This window comes from Loxodonta africana, chromosome 13 (assembly GCF_030014295.1).
Source record: "Loxodonta africana isolate mLoxAfr1 chromosome 13, mLoxAfr1.hap2, whole genome shotgun sequence".
NCBI classification, from domain to species: domain Eukaryota; kingdom Metazoa; phylum Chordata; class Mammalia; order Proboscidea; family Elephantidae; genus Loxodonta; species Loxodonta africana.
In genome coordinates this window covers 67,932,223-67,955,873 of record NC_087354.1, presented here as the reverse complement: position 1 = coordinate 67,955,873, position 23,651 = coordinate 67,932,223, and positions in this window count along the sequence as shown.

Sequence of the window (23,651 nt, the reverse complement as noted above, 5' to 3'; positions counted from 1 at the left end):
TGTTCTTGAATAACATTTTTTATTTATTCACCTACTTTATCTGTGTGTTCCTTGGCTTGTTCTGTGTATTGCCTGATCTCCTTCTTAATTTCATTTCTTATGTCTTGAACAGTCCTGTATATTAATTTTTGAATTCTGCATCTGGTAATTCTGGGAAGGCACCTTCATCCAGAAGAACCGTTGACTCTTTGTTTTGAGAGCTTATTGAGGCAATCATGGTCTGTTTCTTTATGTGACTTGATATTGACTCTTGTCTCTGAGCCATATATAAGTTCTTGTATTAGTTTATTTTATGTTTGCTTACTGTATCCTAGCTTCTTGCTATGTTTTGTTTGGATATGCCCAAATGGGTTGCTTGAGTAAGCTAGCTTGATTATTTTCACCTTTGACGCTCTGACTTCCCATCACCAGATGTCTAGAGCTATTGTCACATATATCAGTCTAGGAATTCATTCACTTTTCTTGCATGAATTTAGCTCAAGTGTCCAGGTAGCTGATCATCAAGTGTGTGGTACAGACTCTGTCCTATAGTCTGAGAAGGACAAGGGTGATTGGTGTAGGTGTTGGTATCTGGTTGCTGTAGGGGGTCATGCTCTGATCAAGGCAGGGGGCTGAAAATCATCCCCCACTGTGTCTGAAGAAAGTGCGCCCCTCTTCCCTAGAGCATACAAGTGGGTGAGTTCTGCAGATGGACCATGGGCACCCAATGTTTTTGGTTGTAAGGACTGGGAGGTACCAATTAGCCTTGGACCCTTGGGTGTCTGGGTTACCTGAGTGGAGCCACCAGTCCTTAGGCCCCTGATGTGAGTAGGTGAGGACCCTGTTTAATAGGCAAAGCAGTGTCAAATATCAAACACCCACCTCTCCACTGCACAGTTGAAACAGTTGTAGCCTGCTACCCAGGGCCTATTCTCCTGAAATAGGCCCACACAGGTCCATGCAGCAGGGAAAGGTATTCAAAGTCCATGGACCATTTATAACTGGATAGGAGCCACTTCCGTCCTGAGCTCCCCAGGTTAGTGGAGCTGGCAAATTATCTTTTCCCCCAGTTGCAAATTTATTCCTTCTCCAAGGCCAGGAGGAAGGCTCCGGGCACTCAGTAGGGCCTATCTCAGGCCCAGGGAAACCAACACCCACTGAAGCCAGCTTGGGGGTGGGGGGCACAGTAAAATGTATGCAAGTACTTAGCTTTTGCCAAGAACAGTGTTAGTCTCTGGTTCCAGAGGTGTGAGTATGCTGTGCAGCTGGCTGCTTCTACCCTGAGGAAACTCCAGCCCAACCCTACTACCAGCCTGCCACAGCCGCTCTGGGGAATGGTGCCTGAGGGTTCTGGTGATTCAGTTCTGGTAACTCCTCTCTGTTTCTGAACCATCTCTCTCTCTCCCTGCCACTCAGTCTGTTTTCTAACTTTGCCTTTGATGTTCAGGGCCCTTAGCTTGTCATAAATATCATTTCACTTGCTTTTTTCAGGTCTTTTTTTAACAGAGTTCACAGGAAGCATCTGGCTGTTCCACATCTTGGTCCTGCCTCTAACATTCTAAAATTTAAACCACCTTAGTAGACTTAGCTTTTATTTTATAGTTTAGAAAAAGTGGCCTCATAGTCATTAGTGACATGCATAAAGCACTAGATTCTCTTTAACATAGTTTAAAATGTGTTGTTCATATATCATCTTAATGAAAAGTATCACTCACCCCGATCAAGGTAACAAGTGCCAAAAAGAAAAGAGAAATTTTATGACAATATTTAAAACACAAGTAAGAAATAACCAAGTGGGAAATGTGAGCCAGAGACTGTGTCAGGGAAATTTTTTAAATAGAAAGCTTAGCTGTAAGATGTAAGGGGCTTTATTGAAGTTGATACGTAATTTTTCTTGATTTTTCCAATATATGGGGTGAAATGCTGCATTATTGTGCAACAAATCAATACAACTTTTAACTACATAGGGTATTTGGTTTTTTTATTCCCGGTTTCTTAGATCAAATAAAGACAGCAAGAATGATGAAAGCTATCACCTTGGTGAAAGATATTTATAAAAAATAGCCTTTCTAGCGATAACACTACATCAATTTTTTTTTAATTTAGTTCATTCACATGGGAATGGCCATAAAAGTTGTCTTTTTCCAATACCATTTATCATCTGAATAAGCATTGTCATAATTTTTAGTAGCTTCCCATTCATTAAAGCCTTATTTATATGTTTCCACTTACTATTCCACATAAAATGTTTTAAGATGCAGTACCTTTTTTCCCTGACCACAGGGCAACAGAGCCAGAGAAGGTAAACTTGAAGATGGCAGATTATCTGTGTAGTAAGGATACATGTTCTATTATTATCCACATTATGATAAATAAGAAAAAAGTTGCAGTTGTCAACGATTTAATTCTCCCTGGATCAACAATGAATGTCCATGGAAGCAGCAGTCGAGACATCAAACAACATATTGCAATGAGCAAATCTGCTGCAAAAGACCTATTTAAAGTTTCAAAAAGCAAAGATGTCACTTTGATGACCAAGATGCCTCATGTGCATGTGAAAGCTGGACAGTGAAAGAGGAAGACAGAAGAAGAATTGATGCATTCGAATTGTGGTGTTGGTGAAGAATTTTGCATATGCCTTGGACAGCTGGAAGAATGCACTAGTCAGTCTTAGAAGAACTGCAACCAGAATGCTTCTTAGAAGCAAGGATGACTTCAGCCTTCTTACCTTGGACACGTCATCAGGAAGACCAATTGCTAGAAGAAGACATCATGTTTGGTAAAATAGAGAGTTAGCGAAAATAAGGGAACCCCTCAATGAGATAGATTGACACAATAGCTGCGACAATGAACTCCAGCGTACCAACAATCATGAAGATCAAGCAGAATCAGGAAACACTGCATTCTGTTATACATAACGTTGCCATGAGTTGGAGCCTAGTCAACAACAATGAACAACAAGAAAGATAAACAATCTTTCAACTCTACTACCCTTTCTCTTTTCTGGTGCCCATGCCCATTAATATTGCAGTCACACTAACTGCCATGGGGAAAGGCGACTTAGTACCTTCTTTGCTTTTTAAAATACCTGGATTGATAACAAGATAACATGTGTAGATAAAACCTTCCTTCATTAAACGTATTCCCTTAAACTTTGAAAATTGTTTTAAGAAATTGTACATAAAAATCTTCATGTCTTCTCTGAAGCATTTCAGAAATCATGACTAAAAATTTAGACTTTCCCTACTTCATTTTCAAGATGAGCAAATAATATGTTTAAGCAGAACACCAGCCCTTAAAAGCTGTGTATTCCTTATGTACTCATTCAAGAGCTGTCCATAGATCTTGATGGAGAAATTTTTTTTTCATTATCTGGAATCTCAAGCCATCAAAGGAGTGCTTGGTGGCTAACTGAAAGGTAAGTAGTTTGAACCCACCAGCCGCTCCACAGGAGAAAGATGTTCCAGTCTGCTTCTGTAAAAATTTACAGCCTTAGAAACCCTGTGGGGTTGCTATGAGTCAGAATCAACTTGACGGCAGTGGGTTTAGGTTTGTCAAACCATTAGCTTTGTCTTTGTTATATGTCTTTCTTGCCCTCATCTAAACTTTTGAGGGTAGACATATTCATTCATTCTCTTTCTTTTGACAGATATCTACTGGTTGTCTACTATGCAGCAGGCAATGTTTTATTATGTCAAATTTTTAAAAGTAAACCATATGCTACAAAATGTGTTCATTCAGAAAACATTAAATATGTACTCCCTGTAGGTCATCATGCAAGATACTGAAGATGTAGAGACAAATATATACTTTTCAAAAGAGAAAAATCTATAATCTGAAGACTACAAAAAAAATTATATACCTAAATTCAAACCACAGGAAGTTTTTCAGCAACGGCTTCTACTTATCTATAAGTCAAAATACATACACAGTTGTATAATGTACACATGTTGAAGGAATGTGCTCTAACACAGAGATTCCCTTCTTTCCAAACTTTTGAGCCACGAATTATGCAATCAAAGAACCTGAGTCTTACTTACCATGAAAAATCCCAAAGGCTTATTTTTCCTGAGACAAGTGTTTAAATGCATTTGTATGTGTTCTGTTAGAGTCTTAGTGTTTGTTATGAGACCCTGTGCGCCATACTAAACCAAAAAAAACAAACCCGTTGCCATCGGACCAATTCTGACCCATAGCAACCATAAAGGACAAAGTAAACTGCCCCATAGGGTTTCCAAGGAGTGGCTGGTAGATTTGAACTGCCGATCTTTTGCTTAGCAGCCGTATCACTTAACCACTGTGCCACCAGTGCTCCATCCCCCATACTAGACTATTATATATATGTTACTATATTGTTAGCTGCTATTGAGTTGCCCAATGCATGGTTATGCCATGCACCATGGAATCAAACACTGTCCAGTCCTACATCATCCTCATCAGTTTTGGATCTGACCATCGTGATCCATAGGGTTTTCATTGGCTGATTTTTTTGGAAGTAGATCACCAGGCCCTTCTTCCTAGTCTTAGTCTAGAAGCTCCATTGCAACCTGCTCAGCATCATAGTAACACACAAGCCTACAGAGACAAACTGGTGGTGGTTGCGCATGAGGTACATTTGCCAAGAATCAAACCTGGGTCTCCCTCATGGAAGAGAAGAATTCTACCACTGAACCACCACTGTCCCCACATCCTATATATAGCCGTATTTTAATTCAGAGTGTTATGCTAGGACTGCAGCTTGAACTTCCCCCACCACCATCATGTAAACTTGAATCCATTTCATCTGAGCAGTGCTACAAACTAGACCGTCTTGGCTATCTCACAAATGTATGTTTTTCACTTGGTGTGGGCTCAAGGAGTATCTGTTGAATGAATGATGAATGAATAGGGATTACCAATTGACAGGCACAGTGTATGTTCAACATAAAACTGTACCCTCTACTAGAAAAGCAGTTTAAAGCTTGTCTCATTCTGAGCGAGGAGTAACATGAATCTGTCTCATTCATTATTATACAAGTGAAATAAAAAAATATGGTTAGTCAAAAGCACATCTGCTGAATAATTGGGTTGCAACTTGGGTTCTACCAAACACATGTCATAACAGCCCTGAGCTGGTCTAAGTGGCATTTCAGACATCTTTGTGTATGATTTTTATTTCTCGTTGTCCTCTCCTTCTCTGAAAAGAATGACTGATAGCCTTTTCTTGTGGTATCTTGGCTTTTAAGAGTGTGGTTTTATCTATTTTTTATGACCAACCTTACCCTTGTTAAGTGTAATTTTTGCTTTATGTAACATAAAAAAAAAAAAAAAAAACCTGTGATATGGCGCTCCATGAATTAACAAGAGTGGCTGGACAAAAGATAAGAAATCTTTTAAAAACAAATGTTCACTTTTGAACATTTGTTTTTAAAAGATTTCTTATCTTTTGTCCCTACCTGGGCTTCTGGGGATTTCTCTTTAATGCAACAAAAGTGCACCATTTCTGTTTTCAGAAATAATTTCATTCAGGTTTATACTGAGCTCGTCCAAAGTCATATTACGTAAGTAAGGGCTTAGTCTGTATATTAGTATTTTACATCTTGGAGTCTTACTAAATCCTTTTTTGATCAATCTGGTATGGAACAGATCTAGATTGATTTCTTCTACACTTGTTTATGGTATTTATTTTGATATCTCTAGGATTAAAATCCAAATTAACAAGTGTAATCAATTTTCTTAGTGATAAAGAAAAGTCCTTTAGTATCCTTAGATACATTCATCTAGGAGGGGAAGAAAACCTAAGTGAAGATGTTGTAATAAATGGATCGATTTATTCAATCACTGGGTATAAAAACATTAGCCCTGGGAAAGAGCTTTCCTCCAAGAGCTTTAGCTACCCACTTTCACTGGTGCGGCACCAAATGATTTGCATTTTTAGAGAAATTTCATGTCTGCAGTGAGCGCCAATGAAAACATGAATAAATTGCTTTCTTTTCCTCTTTTTCTGACTTTATGAAGCTAAATCCATTAAGGGGTTGAGTCAAAGTATAATGAAACAAAGGCAGCAACTTATATGATGCAAACCCTGGATTAGGTCTCTTACTAGTCCAAGCTCAGTTGCTATGGGCTACATGTCAGATTAATGGTCTTCAGGGACATCCATGGTGCATGTGGCTGTTTTTTAACCGCTGCATTAGAAATGGTCTCTAGAAGACAAGAAATTAAATAGGCAAAGAACGATTAAGAACTAAATAGCCTTGCCACAACAATTCTCCAAAAAGTCAAATCAATCATCCTCTCCAAGCCTAACACAATGCAGTTGTCGCGGAGGCTTTCTCGTTACTTGCCTTCCTTCCAAGTTCACTGACGTAGAAATGAGTACAGAAGTTATGAGCATGGGCTTTGGATCCAGACAGACCTGGGTTTGAATCCACTGAGGGGCTGCTTATCAGCAATGTGATATTAGGCAACTTAACCTCTCCAACCTTTGGTTTCCTCGACAATAAAACAGGGCTAATAACAACTACCCTGGTGGAGTAGTGGTTAAGTACTATGGCTGCCAACCAAGGTCGGCATTTTGAATCTGCCAGGCACTCCTTGGAAACTCTATGGGGCAGTTCTACTCTGTCCTATAGGGTCGCTATGAGTCGGAATTGGCCCAATGGCAGTGGGTTTGGTTTGCGTTTAATAATAACTACAACATAGGGTGGTTGTGAGGTTTAAATAAAGTCCTTAGCACATTCCTTAGTGCAGATAAGTTCTTAATCCATGGAAACTAATTTCATTTTTACTTATGAGCTGAATGTTAAATAAAAGACATGCAACTAGTAAAACTATCCCTGTTCACAGATGATATGATGCTATACATAGAGAACACCAAAGATTCTGAAAGAAAACTACTGGAACTAATACAAAGATTCAGCAGAGTAGCAGGATATAAGGTCAACATACAAACATCAGTAGGATTCCTATACACCACAAAGAGAATTTCAGAAGGAAAACAGTCCATTTATGATGGCCCTTAAAGAGATAAAATACTTAGGAATATATCCAACCAGAGACATAAAAGACCTATAGAAAGAAAACTACAAAACACTATTGCAAGAAACCAAGAGACTTACATAATGGAAAAACATACCATGCACATGGATAGGTAGACTCAACATTGTGAAAATGTCAATCCTTTCCAAAGTGATCTACAGATATAACACAATCCCCATCCAAATACCAATAACATTCTTTATTGAGATGGAAAAACTAATCACCAACTTTATATGGAAAACAAAGAGGCCCCAGATAAGCAAAGTATTATTGAAGAAAAAGAACAAAGTAGGAGACCTCACACTACCTGATCTCAGAACCTACTATACAGCCACAGTAGTCAAAACAACCTGGTACTAGTACAATGACAGGCACATAGACCAATGGATGTGAATCCATTCACCTATGGTCAGCTGATCTTTGACAAAGAGCCCAAGTCCATTAAATGAGGAAAAGACAGTCTTTTTAACAAATGGTGCTGGCATGGCTGGATGCCCATCTGTAAAAAATTGAAACCGGACCCATACCTCATACCATACACAAAAGCTAACTCAAAATGGATCAAAGACCTAAATATAAAACCTAGAATGATAAAGATCATGGAAGAAAAATTAGAGACAACTCTAGGGGTCCTAATACATGGCATAACTTCAAGATGAACCATAATTAACAATGCACAAACACCAGGAGAAAAACTAGATAACTGGGAGTTTCTGAAAATTGAACACTTATGCTCATCAAAAGACTTAACCAAAAGAGTAAAAAGACAGCTTACAACTGGGAAAAATGTTTTGGCTACGACATATCCAGCAAGGGTCTAATTTCTAAAATCTATCTAATACTTCAATGCCTCAAAAACAAAACGACAAATAATCCAATTAAAAAATGGGCAAAGGACTTTGTCATGGATTGGATTGTGCCCCAAAAAATATGTCTGTGAATTTGGGTAGGCCATGATTCCCAATATTGTGTGATTGTTCACCATTTTGTCATCTGATGTGATTTTCCTATGTATTATAAATCCTATCTCTATAATGTTGATGAGATGGAATTAGTGGAAGTTATGTTAATGAGGCAGGACACAATTTACAAGATGAGACCATATCTTAAACCAATCTCTTTGAAGATCTAAAAGAGTGTGTCTTAAACCAATCTCTTTTGAGATCTAAAAGAGAGAAGCAAGCAGAGAGACGGGGGACCTCATACTACCAAGAAAGAAGCACCAGGAGTGGAGTGTGCCCTTTGGATCCAAGGTTCCTGCTGGGAGAATCTCCTAGACCAGAGGATGACTGATGTCAAGGACCTTCCTCCAGAGCCAATAGAGAAAGTCTTCCCTTGGGGCTGGTGCCCTGAATTTGGACTTCTAGCCTCCTAGACTGTGAGAGAATAAACCGCTGTATGATAAAGCTACCTACTTGTGGTATTTCTGTTATAGCAGCACTAGATAACTAGGACAGATTTGCACAGACACTTCACCAAAGAAGACATTCAAGTACCCAACAGACACACTTGTGATCTTTAGCCATTAATGAAATGCAAGTCAAAGCTACAATGAGATACCACCTCACACTGACATTTCTGGAACAAATCAAAAAAACAGAAATTAGAACTCATGCACTGCTGGTGGGAATGTAAAATGGTACAACCACTATGGAAAATGATAGGCACCCCCTTCAAAAGCTAGAAATGGAAATACCATATGATCCAGCAATCTCACACCTAGCAATATATCCTAGAGAAATAAGAGCTATCACATGAATACACATATGCACACCCATGTTCATTGCGGCATTATTCATAATAGCAAAAAGATGGAAACAACTTACGTGCCCATCAACAGATGAAAGGATAAACAAATTATGGTACATACACACAATGAAATACTATGCAATGATAAAGAACAATGATGAATCTGCAAAACATCTCACAACATGGATGAATCTGGAGGCCATTATGCTGAGTGAAATAAGTGAACCGCAAAAGGACAATTATTGTATGAGATCACTCTTATAAAAACTCAAGAAAAGGTTTACACACAGAAAAAAGAAAAAGCTGTGATAGTTACAGGGTGGGGAAGGGAAATCACTAATAAGATAGTAGACAAGTATTAACTTTAGTGAAAGGAGAGACAATATAGGGAAAGTCAGCACAACTTGAACAAGGCAAAGCCATAGAAGCTTCCTACCCCAAAACTCCAGTGCTGCTGAGTCAATTCCAACTCATACCGACCCTATAGGACACAGTAGAACTGCCTCATAGAGTTTCCAAGAAGCTTCCTAGATGCATGCAAATACCTTGAAAAACTGAGTTACTGGGGCTGAGGGCTGGGGACCATGGTCTCAGGGGACATCTAGGTCAATTAGTATAACAGATCCTACTTTGGTGAGTAGCATCTTGGGTCTTAAAAGCTTGCGAGCAACCATCTAAAATACATTTATTTGTACCATCACGTTTTTATCAAAGATGGAGTTTGTGCATTTTCCAAACTCTCTTATTTTTTTTAAAGTCACCAGAAAAAAATCCAAACTCATCTATCAGCGTTTATATCCATTTTGTATATATTATACCTTACAGAATTTGGTCAAAGAAAATAAAAATTGGGGGGGAGGATTATAATGAAATAGTTATTGCTTTGAATTCGTTAATTCATTCTCAAGCCTCAACAGGAAAATGCATGAGAAGGGCAAGTTTGAAAATAAATGTTTAAATTAGAGACAGATTTTCTTACTTTCAGACTTGATGAATGTTAATTGATTTTCAAATCCTGTTCTTTTAATTTTTAACCAAAATAGGTAAAATTGAAAGTGTAAACTAAAATGCAAAAACAAAAGCAATGACCAGCACACTCCTTTAATTTATCACAGCCTATATACACACCTTCAACTGGCATTATATCATTTCACTTATATCATAAGAACCTTACAATAATATACTCTTATTTCACCCCAACCAGCCTTCACACTACTGTCACACGTTTTACTTTCACATGTGTTATAAATTCCACACTATGTTGTTATTATTTTCATTTGAACAGTCAAATATCATTTACGTAGATGTAAAAAATAAGAGAAATTTATATTTGTTTATGTAGTTACCATTTCTGGTGCTGTTCTTTCCTTTGTGTTTATTTTCCTTCAGCCTGAAAGACTTTCTTTAACATTTCTTGTTTTGAAGGTCTGCTGCTGATGAGTCGTTTCAGCTTTTGTATGTCTGAAAAAGTCTTTATTTTCCTTTCATTTTTGAAAGATATTTTCACTGGGTATAGAAATCGAGGTTTGACAGTTTTGGTTTTGTTTCTTTTAGTACTTTAAAGATGTTGTCCCATTGTTTTCACACCTGCATTGCTTCTGAAGCTTCTGTCATCCGTTGTTCTTCTATTCATAATGTTTTTTTTTTTTTTTTTCCATCTGGCTGCTTTTAAGATTTTCTCTTTGTTACTGATTTTGAGCAATTTCGTTGTGATGTGTCTTGGTATAGTCTTCTTCAAGTTCTTGTGCTTGGGGTTTGTTGAGATTCTTGGATCTGTAGGGTGTACTTTTCAGCAATTTTGAGAAAATTTTGGCCATAATTTCTTCAAATATTCTTTCAGCCTCCTTCTAGTACTCTAAAAACATGTATATTAGGCTGCTTGAAGCTGTACTGCAGTTCACAAATGCTCTGTTCATCTTTTTAACTCTTTTTCCATCTTTGTTTTTTGGAGTTTGGGGGTTGTTTTGTTTGCCTAGTTTCTATTACTGTTTTCAATCTCACTAAGATTAAAAAAAAAAAAAAAACCACTGCCATCCAGTTGATTCCAGCTCATAGCGACCCTATAGGACAGAGTCGAACTGCCCCACAGAGTTTCCAAGGAGCGCCTAGCAGATTCAAACTGCCATCCTCTTGATTAGCAGCTGTAGCACTTAACCACTATACCACCACGGATTCCTCACTAAGATTAAAAAAAATTTTTTTTTTTTTAATCTCAGACATTGTAATTTTAATCTCTGGAATTTTGATTTGGGTCTCCCATGTCTCTAACTTTTTTAATATCTGGAATACAGTTATAATAATTGTTTTTAATGTCTTTTTTCATAATTCTGTCAGTTCTAGGTTAGTTTTGATTGATTTTTCCTCTCATTTTTGGAGTTGTATTTTTCTGCTTTTTTGCATGTCCTGTAATTTTTTTATTAGACAAAAGGCATTGTAAATTTTACTATTTTGGATACTGTGGACTTTTACCTTCTCATAAATATTCTTTAGCTTTTTTCTGGGATGCAGTTAAGTTACTTGAAAATACTTTGATATCCTTTCAGTCATACTCTTAACATCTTATAGGCAGAACCAGAGCCAGGTTTAGTCTAGACATAGTTACTCCCCACATCTGAAGAAAGACTCTCTGAGTACTCTACTCAATGCTCCATGAATTATGAGGTTTTCCAATCTGGCTGATGAGCACAAGTACTATTCCTAGCCCAGTGTGGACATCAAACACTGTTGTCACATATTCTTACGTGATTCTTTCCCTGGCTTCAGGCAGTTTTCTCACACACCTGCTCTTTTGAATGCTTGAGGGTGACCCTCTTCAGTTCTCCAGAGTTCTCTCTATGCCACTCTCTCCTCTCTGGCACTCTAGTTGCAAACACTAGTTATCTTGGTCAACTGGAAACTCACTCAAGGAAATAAGCTGAAGAAATCATGTTGCTGTTGTTGTTAGGTGTCATCAAGTTGGTTCTGACTCATAGTGAACCTATGTACCACAGAATAAAACACTGCCTGGTCCTGTGCCATGCTCACAATCCTTGTTATGCTTGAGCCCATTGTTGCAGCAACTGTGTCAGTCCATCTCATTGAGAGTCTTCCTCTTTTCCACTGACCTTCTACTTTACCAAGCATAATGTCCTTCTCCAGGGACTGATCCCTCCTGACAACATGTCCAAAGTACGTGAGACAAAGTCTCGCCATCCTTACTTCCAAGAAGCATGCTGGTTGTACTCCCTCCAAGAGAGGTTTGTTTGTCCTTTTGGCAGTCCATGGTATATTCAGTACTCTTTGCCAACACCACAATTCAGAGACATCAATTCTTCTTCCGCCTTCCGCATGCATATGATGCAATCGAAAGTACTGCGGCTTGGGTCAGGTGCACCTTAGTCTTCAAGGTGACATCTTTGTTTCTCAACACTTTAAAGAGGTCTTTTGCAGCAGATTTGTCCAATGCAATGTGTCTTTTTATTTCTTGACTGCTGCTTCCATGGGTGTTGATTGTGGAGCCAAGTAAAATGAAATCCTTGACAGCTTCAGTCTTTTCCCCATTTATCATGATGTTGCTTATTGGACCAGTTGTGAGGATTTTTGTTTTCTTTATGTTGAGATGTAATCCATACTGTAGGCTATGGTCTTTGATCTTCATCAGTAAGTGCTTCAAGTCCTCCTCACTTTCAGTAAGCAAGGTTGTGTCAACTGCATAACACAGGTTGTTAATGATTCTTCTTCCAATCCTGATGCCCTGTTTTTCTTCATATAGTCCAGCTTTTCAGGTTATTTGCTCAGCATACAGATTGAATAGGTATGGTGAAAAGATACAACCTTGACGCACACTGTTTCTGACTTTAAACCATGAAGTATCTCCTTGTTCTGTCCGAACAACTGCCTCTTGACTTATGTACTGGTTCCTCATAAGCACAATTAAGTGTTCCAGAATTCCCATTCTTTGCAGTGTTACCCATAATTTGTTATGATCCACACAATTGCATGCTGTTGCATAGTCAATAAAATGCAGGTAAACATCTTTCTGGTATTCTCTGCCTTCAGCCAGGATCCATCTGACATCAGCAATGATATCCCTGGTTCCACATCCTCTTCTGAATCTGGCCTGAATTTCTGGCAGTTCCCTGTCGATATACTGCTGCAGCTGCTTTTGAATGATCTTCAGCAAAATTTTACTTGCGTGTGATATTGATATTATTCGATAATTTCCACATTTGGTTGAATCACCTTTCTTGGAATAGGCATAAATATGGATCTCTTCCAGTCGGTTGGCCAGGTAGCTGTCTTCCAAATTTCTTGGCATACGCTAGTGAGCACTTCCTGTGCAGCATCTATTTGTTGAAACGTCTCAATTGATATTCTGTCAATTCCTGGAGCCTTGTTTTTCTCCAGTGCCTTCAGTGCAGCTTGGACTTCTTCTTTCAGTACCATCGGTTCCTGATCATATGCTACCTCTTGAAAATGGTTGAACCAACTGTTCTTGGTATAACGACTTTGCATATTCCTTCCATCTTCTTTTGATGCTTCCTTCGTCATTTGATATTTTCCCAGTAGAACCCTTCACTGTTGCAACTTGAGTCTTGAATTTTTTCTTCAGTTCTTTCAGCTCAGGAAATGTTGAGCATTGGTTTTTTATCTCCAGCTCTTTGCACATGTCATTATAATACTTTACTTTGTCTTCTTGACCTGCCCTTTGAAATCTTCTGTTCAGCTCTTTTACTTCATCATCTTTTGTTTGCTACATATCCCCTTCCAAGGACCATTCTTATACCTTCTTTGCTCTGTGTCCCAAGAGACTAACTTCAGACTGTATCAGACGGGCTCACTTGCCCTCTGGCTTCTGACTAGTTGTAGCCAAAGGGAATCACTAGCAGGAAATCAGAGATTAGAAAGGGGGAAAGGTCAGGGTATTATTCCTATGCCACCCCCTACCTTCAGCTCAGTTCCGACAGCTGTGACACTCTACAACTGTAGCTTCTAGATCTTACCGGATGACCCCTTTTCTAGGCCTCATCTCTCACTCAGGCTTCACTATCACCATTCTCTCCCCTTACTCTTCAGGCCTAGGAATGGTAATGGCATGCCATCCCTCTGTTGAGAGTCCCTGGGTGCCTCAATATCCCTTATTGTTTCCTTGGCCCTACCTTCACCTCTTCATAAACAGTCCCTTCATTAAAGTCTATTCAAAATATCAGTTGAACATGCCACCTGTTTCCTCTTGACTGATACAAACTATTTCTATATTGTGAGTTATCAAGTGGGGTGGCTAAATGCAAACAAGTACAAGAAATATTTAGGAAACTACCACTTGCTGAAGAGTTCGGTTGATTAGAGAACAGTGCTAGTGAGGCTAAAATTCGGTGTCGGGATGTGTTCCAGCGTCACAGCCTGTACCCCTGACCAGGCATCTTACACACCATCAGTTACAAGGGCATCCATGCCAAAGAGTACATGATTTTATGCCAGTCCCTCACATTTCTGGAAACATGATTCAAAGGCTGGCTGGTCAATTAAGAGTGATTCAATATCGTCTTTGTTCCCAAAGGATAAATTTTGTAATGTGATTCTAATGAAAATTTTAAATAGGCAACTTTAAATAATAAAGTCATACCTGTAAATATCTTAATCAAAGATATGTTTTCATTTGGTTAGTTATTTGGGCTAACTCCTAATAAAATAGGTGGATGGTAAAGGCTATCTAAATATGCCTTACATTGGAATAGTGGATTAAGGATTTTTAAAAATATATTTAAACTCAATTCTTTAAAATTCTCCCACTGTTGTGATTAAATGAGTAGAACTACACAACTGTTGTCTAAAGAATAAATAGTTAAATATTTATTTACTCATTTACTTACTTACTGGAAGTGGTTTTTCTGATTATCAACTGTGAATGACAAATTTCCAATTTAAATACATGTTTCCTCAAAACAAAGCTCTGTGTTCTCCTCAGCATGGTTGCCTTATAAACCCATATTGTCATTAGGCTATTGTAGATGTACTATTATATTACCATTGATATGTTGAGCTTACTTTTGTATGATTTAAAGATATGGAGGGGTAACTCCTTTTTTCAGGAATGAGTTCCTGAGACTGTTTACCAACAGCAAGAGAGGAGTGCTGTTCCACTAAAATTGAATCTGACTTTAAGTAAAATGTGCTGAAATATCAAAGCAAAATATAACCTTGCCCTTGATAATGGCATAATGCTAAGATCCAGAGATATGAGCATTTTTTACACATGGTATTTATTCTTAATCAGTTTCCTAAAACATAATCTTCAATTTTATTTTTTAGCCAAACCTTTTAAGTCATTTTGATAAGGTCAATGGAAAGCACAGTCTTTTAACATTAGGTGATCAACTTTTTGACAATGGCAGGACCAGAACAGCTAATGGAATAATAGCCTGCAGGGTCCAGCTAAATATGATATACGAATGTAATCAACCCCGGTGATGACTATTCAAGAGCAATCCCTTTAGCTTTGAACTGCAACATATATTTCAACAAGGCAAAAACCATATGAAGAAATTCTCTGCAGACCACACTGATACAATACAGCCTTCATATCTTGTTCTGTGTGTTTGCTGCTTAAAGTGAGTTTTAAATTTAAGGTAATGACTACTATATATTCATGTGAGCATACAACAGTACTTGTGATTTGTTGTGGAAAGGTTGAATCCATTACCAGGGGTCTAGTCTATAAACTCTGACACAACCTTTATGCATGAGTTATTATTTACCCTTTTCTAGAATAAGGCCACTAAAAATGTTTTGCATGCCAAAATTATAAAAATTCATTCACCTTTTCAGTCAGCAAACTACCAGGTAGTGCCTCCTCTACAGATTCAGACTCCTCTACAGATAACATTTTGGAGATCTCATTTGTATATAATACTGCATTATATGAAAATTATATACCATTGTTTTCAAATAAAGGGATGGAGTAGAGGATTTATTGCAATTCACCATTGGCTGACAGTATAAGCTACATGGTGATACTAATGAGATTCTTTTGTTGCCCACTTGAGAGAATCTACCATTTGAGAATCTTTGCTATTAGCAACAGAGAAGTGCCGATTTCTACTGAAATAATACACAGTATAAGCAAATACCACACTCTGGGCTTTTTATTGGTTCTGGCCTTGTTTGAGTGGTGTTGAACCAGTCTTCCAGTTACCTTAGAGTCCTACAGATCAAACATGTTAACCACACCCTCACAACACAAAATCTAGGCAAAAATCAAAATGAGTGCTTTTGCAAGGGTGGAATCAAGAGTCAACAACCTTGTGGTACTCACTTTTTGCAAATGAATAGAAATACTAGATCACCTGAATGATGACTTTAAGTGTTCCTCTATGCAAATTAGCATTGCTTAAGGCTTCCTAACACAGAAAATGTGCCAATGTCTTTCATGTGAGCTAACAATTATGGCCTAAGTTGAATACAGGGAGACTGTGTTCTACAGTAGGCAGGTACAGGTATTCTCAATATCTAGAAGATAAATGTTAAACAATTGTTTGAGAACAACGAACCATAAGGTCAAATTTGGAGAACCCAGGCAAGATTTCTGCAGCTTGAGAGATGTTACAAACTGCCAAACCAACAGGAATGCTAAGTTCAAGACATTATTGCAGTGCAAGGAAAAATATTGAACTGGAAAGTCCAAGGCAGTTCTTTACCTAAAAGAATTCTTATTAAGAAAAAAGCTAAGGTCCTCTTACAGACAGCCTCAAAAGTACAGTAACTTAAGAATATAAAAGTTTACTTCTCTCTTAATTCTGAAGTGAGCAGTCTATGTTCATAGGGTGGCCCCACCAGTGTTCATGGGGCCATGACTTTCCAACTTGTTGGTCCACCAACACCTACTGCAAGTTTTCTCAGCCTTCGCACTATTGAAATTTTGGACTGGTTAATTTCTTCTTGTTGGTAATGGGAGGGAAGTGTCCTCTGCATTGTGAGATGTTTAGTAGCATCCCTGGCCACTACCCACTAGATGCCAGTAGCACTCCACCACCAAGATAAAAATGTCTGCAGACATTTCTAAATTTCCCCTGGAAGGCAAAATGGTCCCAGGTTGATAACCACTGCCCTAGATTGTTGTCACTGTCTGCATGGAAGAATCTGAATCCTAGAGCAATGGTTTCATGTTCAAGTTTGAGGACAAGAAAAAGTTCACAGAGGAGTGACTGCCCAATGTCTAACACTCAGGCCCAGAAATAGTATATATCACTTCTGTGCACATTCATTGGTGAGAACTTAGTTACATGACTTCATCTAAAGATTTGTACACTGGTGGGGAAGATCTAATGGGGAGCAAGAAAACTGATGAGCAGGAGGCAGAAGGAATTACTGGAGCCATGTCTTGTGTAGGTAAGAAGAAATAAAATTGATCGAAGAAGTAGAGGGATTGACCTTAGATGGAAGTGTAGACAGTTCATCTATACCAACAAGAGGAAAGATGGAGTATGTAGGCATGGAAACACGTGAGTGCATTTTGCCACAAAGCTTGTGGAAGTTTTTCTTGCTAGTTTTTATTTCCTCTATAAAACTATAAAATAAATCATCAGATGAGAATGGTGGTGTGAACGAGAATTTGGAGGTTTGAGAAAACGGAAGAAAAAGTTAAGTAGTCATCTAGGAGAGTGGAAAGATGAATGGACTCAGAATGTTTAGTAGGATTGCCTGAAAACCTTAAGAGCCCATCTAGTGTTTTTTGACCATGAATTGAAAGTGATACCTTTCATCCTAGCTGTGTTTTCTCTAACCATATTTAGCTATACAGTGCAGGAGAGAAATAGGCAGAATGTTGGGTTTAACCACTTAGCAGTACCACAGACAAAAAGGCCTAGTGATCTGCTTCAATGAAGATATACCCAAGAAAACCCTATGGAGCAGTTGTGCTCTGTAACACATGTGGTTGTCATGAGTCTGAATCAACTTGACAGCAACTAACAACATAGTTTTGTCAAGTGAACATGACAGAGTGGGAAAAGGGTAAGAAAGCTGAGGGTATAAACAAAGGAGTGAATGTCCATGGCATTTAAAATGTATGAAGAAGGGAGAGAGACATCAAGATGGGGAGGAACAATGAGACAGTGGTTGGGTTGGAGGTACCAGTGGGGTTAAAGGACTGTTGATGTTGGAGAGCTAGAGGGAAGTAATGTGGAAAGACAAAGGTTGGTACTCGGGTAGAGGAATGCAAGAAATGGAGATTGAGCGGGGGGCTTGCAGTTAGTGTTAATTACAAGGTCTAGGTATGACCATGGGAATTAACGGCTGAGGTAGGGTGAAAGACAAGATCGAAGAGGACCGGAGCTCAAGGAATTGAGACCCAGAACAGAAGAATCTTCTACATGTTCATTGGAATTGCTAAATTAAGAAACTAGTAGCAGACAAACAATGATCCAATAATAAAATCAACTGGGAAAGATTCCAGTTATAGGTAGATGACAACAATAATGACCAACAGTTGATAGTATAATCTGATGACATGAACTTTAGGAAGGAGAGCAGGGAGGGAGAGTAAATGGACTAAAAGCACAGTAGTGGGCAAGAAGGACACTTACCCATCTCCAGTTCCAGTGGTGACAAGATTGTGGGGAAACAAAACAAAAAGAGTTTCTGGGCTGGCATCTTCCTCGGAGGAAAGCCAAGTTTTTGTTAAAGCAAGAAAATAAAGGGAATTTTAGGGGAACAAAAAAAAAGTAAGAATACAGGGCATTTTGTTGATAAAAAAAATGGACCAAAAATTCCAAAAGATACAGTGGAAAAATTTCAGGAGGTATGGTGAAGACGGACATAGGAACAGAATAGGAAATGTAGAGTCTTAATGAAAATAGAATATGGGAAATGGGTGATCTGAGACTGGGGCCTTTCATAAGCACAGATAAAGAGCATCTTATTAGATTAATCCCAGTGGATTCAAGTCAAAACTAGAAGGGCAGATATGAAAGTTAAGTAACAAATTAACATGTCTATTTATATGTATGTATTTCTCATAATTGATTTCATCATTTGGATAGTTTATATGGCTATCTAAATTAATTTTCCTTCTGAGTATTATTTTAATAAGTCATTGTATCCCTGAAAGATGACTGTTCTAATTGGTATTTTATTATATCTCAAGAATCCTCTGGGCCAGGAATTCAGGCATGGCTTGGCTGTGGGCATCAACTGAGGTCACTAAGTGGTACTCAGCCAGCAGATGGACAGCTTCGCTAAAGGAGGGAGCCTTGGCAGGAATGGTTGGAAGGCTGGGCTCAGACTATTGACTAGAGCATCTTTACTTTCCAGCCCCGCAGTTTCGGTGTACTGGGACTACTTACATGACAATTGGTTATCTCCAAAGCAAGCATCCCAAGAGAATCAGGTAGAAGCTGAATGGCCTTTTCTGACTTAGCCTCAGAAATCATGCAATTACTTCCTTCCCATTCTATTGATTACAAAAGAGCCATAAAGCTAGCCCAATTTCAAGAGGGGAATTAGACTCCACCTCTTGGTGGGTGAGCAACAAGAACTTATCATAGAGGAATATGTGTGTGTGGATTAGGAGATATTTTTGCATCCTTCTTTGGACAATATGATCTGCCACAGTGGCACAGGTATCAGGGTAGACATCCCTGAAAAGGGATTCTGAGGTTTAAATTCAAAATAACTATAAACTGTCCTTCTGATAAATCATTAAATTTAGACATCTTTTTTCTTTATTAAAGGTTCTAGAAGATCCACAATGGAAACACTGTCTCAAAGCTTCGAATGTTTGGAGGAAGGACTAAGCGGGTATGACATATCAAGTAAAAAGTTTCTATTAAGTATTCACTCAACTTGTACAAGACACTAAATATAATCTCTTTCTCTAAACACAGGAGGAGTAGTTTTATCTGGCACCTGATAAGCTACCACTCTAACACTGATTTTTTTAAAAAATCAGATTTGCTTTTAGAAAAATCATATAAGGTTAAATATTTTTAATCTTTTAAGATATTTCTGAAAATTATAGAAAGCTAATGGTTTTGTTTTTTGTTTTATTTTCTAGCCCAATACAAATTTAATTTTTGTATTTATACTTAATTTTTATATTTATATTTAACTTATAATTTATTTTATTTCAGATTGCTGGATAACCAAAAAAATGATACTTAAAGCAGCATTTGACGCAACGATAAAGGAAGAAGAAATTTACATCATCTTAGACTTTGATACATGTGATAGAAACATGTCACAACTTGTATAGGTAGAATTATAAAACTCTGACTATGCTCTCTTTGGATTTTGTATTGCAATGTATTACTACAAATTTAGTTTAAAATATCTAAGTCTATGAAAATAAAATATCTCACAAATGCTTAGAAATATCAACAATTATCCTAAAATAAGCTGTAAAATTTTCCTCTTATCCACTGTTCCAACAGGAATAGTAATATTGTAGAATCAAAAATTGTTTCTAATGATAAAATAATTTTAAGCTTAAGGAAATATTTTATAGGTAATAAAGGAGATTTAATATTTAGTAAAATTTCAGGGAAACTTTTCAACATAGGCTAAAGGATTATAAGCAATAAAGACTACCATATTTTTACGAAAATAGTGCCTGCCTTCTATGTTTTTGTTTTGTTTTTTTTTTGCCATCCATGCCCTTCCCTCCCTGACAGGGTATTTTTGTAAGCACTATACCTATATACATATATATATATATATATATTTTTTTTTTTTTACAGCAACTTGTAAAAAAAGTTGACATAGCGGTGCTTATGAAAATACCTCCCAGGGAGGGAGGGCAAGGTTGGCAAACAAACATAGAAGGTGTGCATTATTTGCATAACAATGTGGTATTATATTGGTAAGTACTATGCAAAAGAGTTCATTTTACTTCCATAAATATATATTATGAAACTTTTGGATTATAGTACACAATCTGACTTATCCATATCAATTAAAATAATTTTTAAAAATCCTTCAAAACAGTCTTTGGGCCCTCCCCTGATGTGTCTTGCAAATGAAAGAATACAGCTAAAGTCATTATATGTATAGTCTCTGGAAAGCTCCAGGCCTAGGGGAACCCATGAATGCAGTATTTTACCAAAAAGTACTAAAGTATTTTACCAAACTAAAGACTTTTGCTCCCATTTAACCTTGGTCAGTATACACTTTAATTCTGGTTTCCTTAAATGCTCTATGATTGAAGGTAGGAACTAACCCTGGAATACTACAATGTGTGGAATAATTTTGCATTCCACATAATAGCAAATCATCAGTACTCTCCCCAAGGAAAAAACAAGATTTAATGCAAATACCAAAAACTGTACATGAAGTATATGAAAAAAAAGAATTTTCCTGTGTCGTTTATTGACTCAATAGAACCAATTTCTACAGCATCTCTGACTCCTGAATGATCTTTTGTATTACCCACAGACTTTCATAGATTGCTCTGCCCTAAAATGAGAATTAATATGTGTTTATCTATTGGAACAACCCCAGAAGTCAGCCTTCAAGATTATGAAACATTGTCCCAGAGTGACAAGGTGGTTCATGAAGGTCTCTGAGAATAGACCTTCTAGGTCATCTTTTTCTGGAAACTTCCTGGTTTAGCAAGGAACAGTCATTTAAAAGGATGATGTTGGCCAGGAACAGACAAATATATCAGTGAAACACAAAACAGCATTCAGAAACAGACCAAATTATATGTAAAAATTGTGGTAGATGATAAAGGTGTCACTTCGAATCAGTGGGGAAAGGATGAACTATATAATGAATGTGCTGAATCAATAAGTTATCTATATAGGAACAAAATACATAATTCATTTTCTATTTCATATCATCAGTACCTATCTGATTGTACTATAAATGTTTCAGAATAAAACAGAAATGTTTTACTAATCTCAGGTTGCGGAAGATCTTCTTAAGCAAGAAATAAAGGTCAGGTGAGAAAAAACAGTCACTAAAACATACGTGACTACTTTTTAAAAGATCCATAACATTAAAAGGTCATTAAGCAAGGTTGGAAGACCAATGACAGAGCAGAGCAAAGAATTTTCAACAAAAAAAGCCTAATGCTCGTAATATAGAAAAAAAAAAAAGAGGAAGAAGAGGAGTGAGGGGAGGCATTGGGAAGGAAGGGAAAAGAAGAGAAGGGGGAGGAAGAGAAGAAAAAATGAAAAGAGAAAAATGATCTAATAGGAAATAGGGCAAAGCATGTTATATTATGTTGTTAGGTGCCATCGAGTCCATTCCGACTCATAGCAACCCTATGCACAACAGAACGAAACACTGCCCGCTCCTGCGCCATCCTTACAGTCGTTGTTATGCTTGAGCCCGTTGTTGCTGCCACCGTATAAATCCATCTCGTTAAGGGTCTCCCTTTTTTTTACTGAATCCTACTTTACCACTGGCGGAGTAGTGGTTAAGTGCTATGGCTGCTAACCAAAACGTTGGCAGTTCAAATCCACCAGGTACTCCTTGGAAACTCTGTGAGGCAGTTCTACCCTGTCCTACAGGGTCACTATGAGTCGGAATCGACTCGACAGCAACGGGTTTGGTTTTGTGGTTTTATACTTTACCAAGAATAATGTCCTTCTCCAGGGACTGATCCCTCCTGATAACATGAGGGATCAGTCCCTGGAGATGAAGGACATGAGATGAAGTCTCACCATTCTTGCTTCTAATGAGCATTCTGGCTGTACTTCTTCCAAGACAGATTTGTTCATTCTTCAGGCAGTCCACAGTATATTCAATTCACCAATGCCATATTCTTCACCAACGCCACAATTGAAAGGCGTCAGTTCTTCTTCAGTCTTATTCATTGTATAGATTTCCCATGCATATGAGGTGATTGAAAACACCCTGGATTGTATCAGAAGCACCCTAGGCCTCAAAGTAATATCTTTGCTTTTTTTTTTTTTTTTAATAATTTTTGTTGTGCTTTTTTTTTAAGTGAAAGTTTACAAATCAAGTCAGCCTCCCACACAAAAACCCATATACACCTTGCTACACACTCCCAATTACTCTCCCCCTAATGAGACAGCCCACTCCCTCCCTCCACTCTTCTCTTTTCGTGTCCATTTCACCAGCTTCTAACCCTCTCCACCCTCTCATCTCCCCTCCAGACAGGAGATGCCAACATAGTCTCAAGTGTACACCTGGTCCAAGAAGCTCACTCCTCACCAGCATCCCTCTCCAACCCATTGTCCAGTCTAATTATGTCTGAGGAGTTGGCTTCGGGAATGGCTCCTGTCCTGGGCCAACAGAAGGTCTGGGGGTCATGACCACCGGAGTCCTTCTAGTCTCAGTCAGACCATTAAGTCTGGTCCTATGAGAATTTGGGGTCTGCATCCCACTGCTCTCCTGCTCCCTCAGGGGTTTTCTGTTGTGTTCCCTGTCAGGGCAGGCATCAGTTGTAGCCGGGCACCATCCAGTTCTTCTGGTCTCAGGCTGATGTTGTCTCTGGTTCATGTGGTCCTTTCTGTCTCTTGGGCTCATAATCGCCTTGTGTCCTTGGTGTTCTTCATTCTCCTTTGATCCAGGTGGGTTGAGACCAATTGATGCATCTTAGATGGCTGCTTGCTGGCGTTTAAGACCCCAGACGCCACTCTTCAAAGTGGGATACAAAATGTTTTCTTAATAGATTTTATTATGCCAATTGACTTAGATGTCCCCTAAAACTATGGTCCCCAGACCCCTGCCCCTGCTAAGCTGGCCTTCGAAGCATTCAGTTTATTCATGAAACTTCTTTGCTTTGGGTTTAGTCCAATTGTGCTGACCTCCCCCGTATTGTGTGCTGTCTTTCCCTTCACCTAAAATAGTTCTTATCTACTATCTAATTAGTGAATGCTCCTTTCCCACCCTCCCTCCCTCCCTCCTTGTGTAACAAAAGAATGTTTTCTTCTCAGTTTAAACTACTTCTCAAGTTC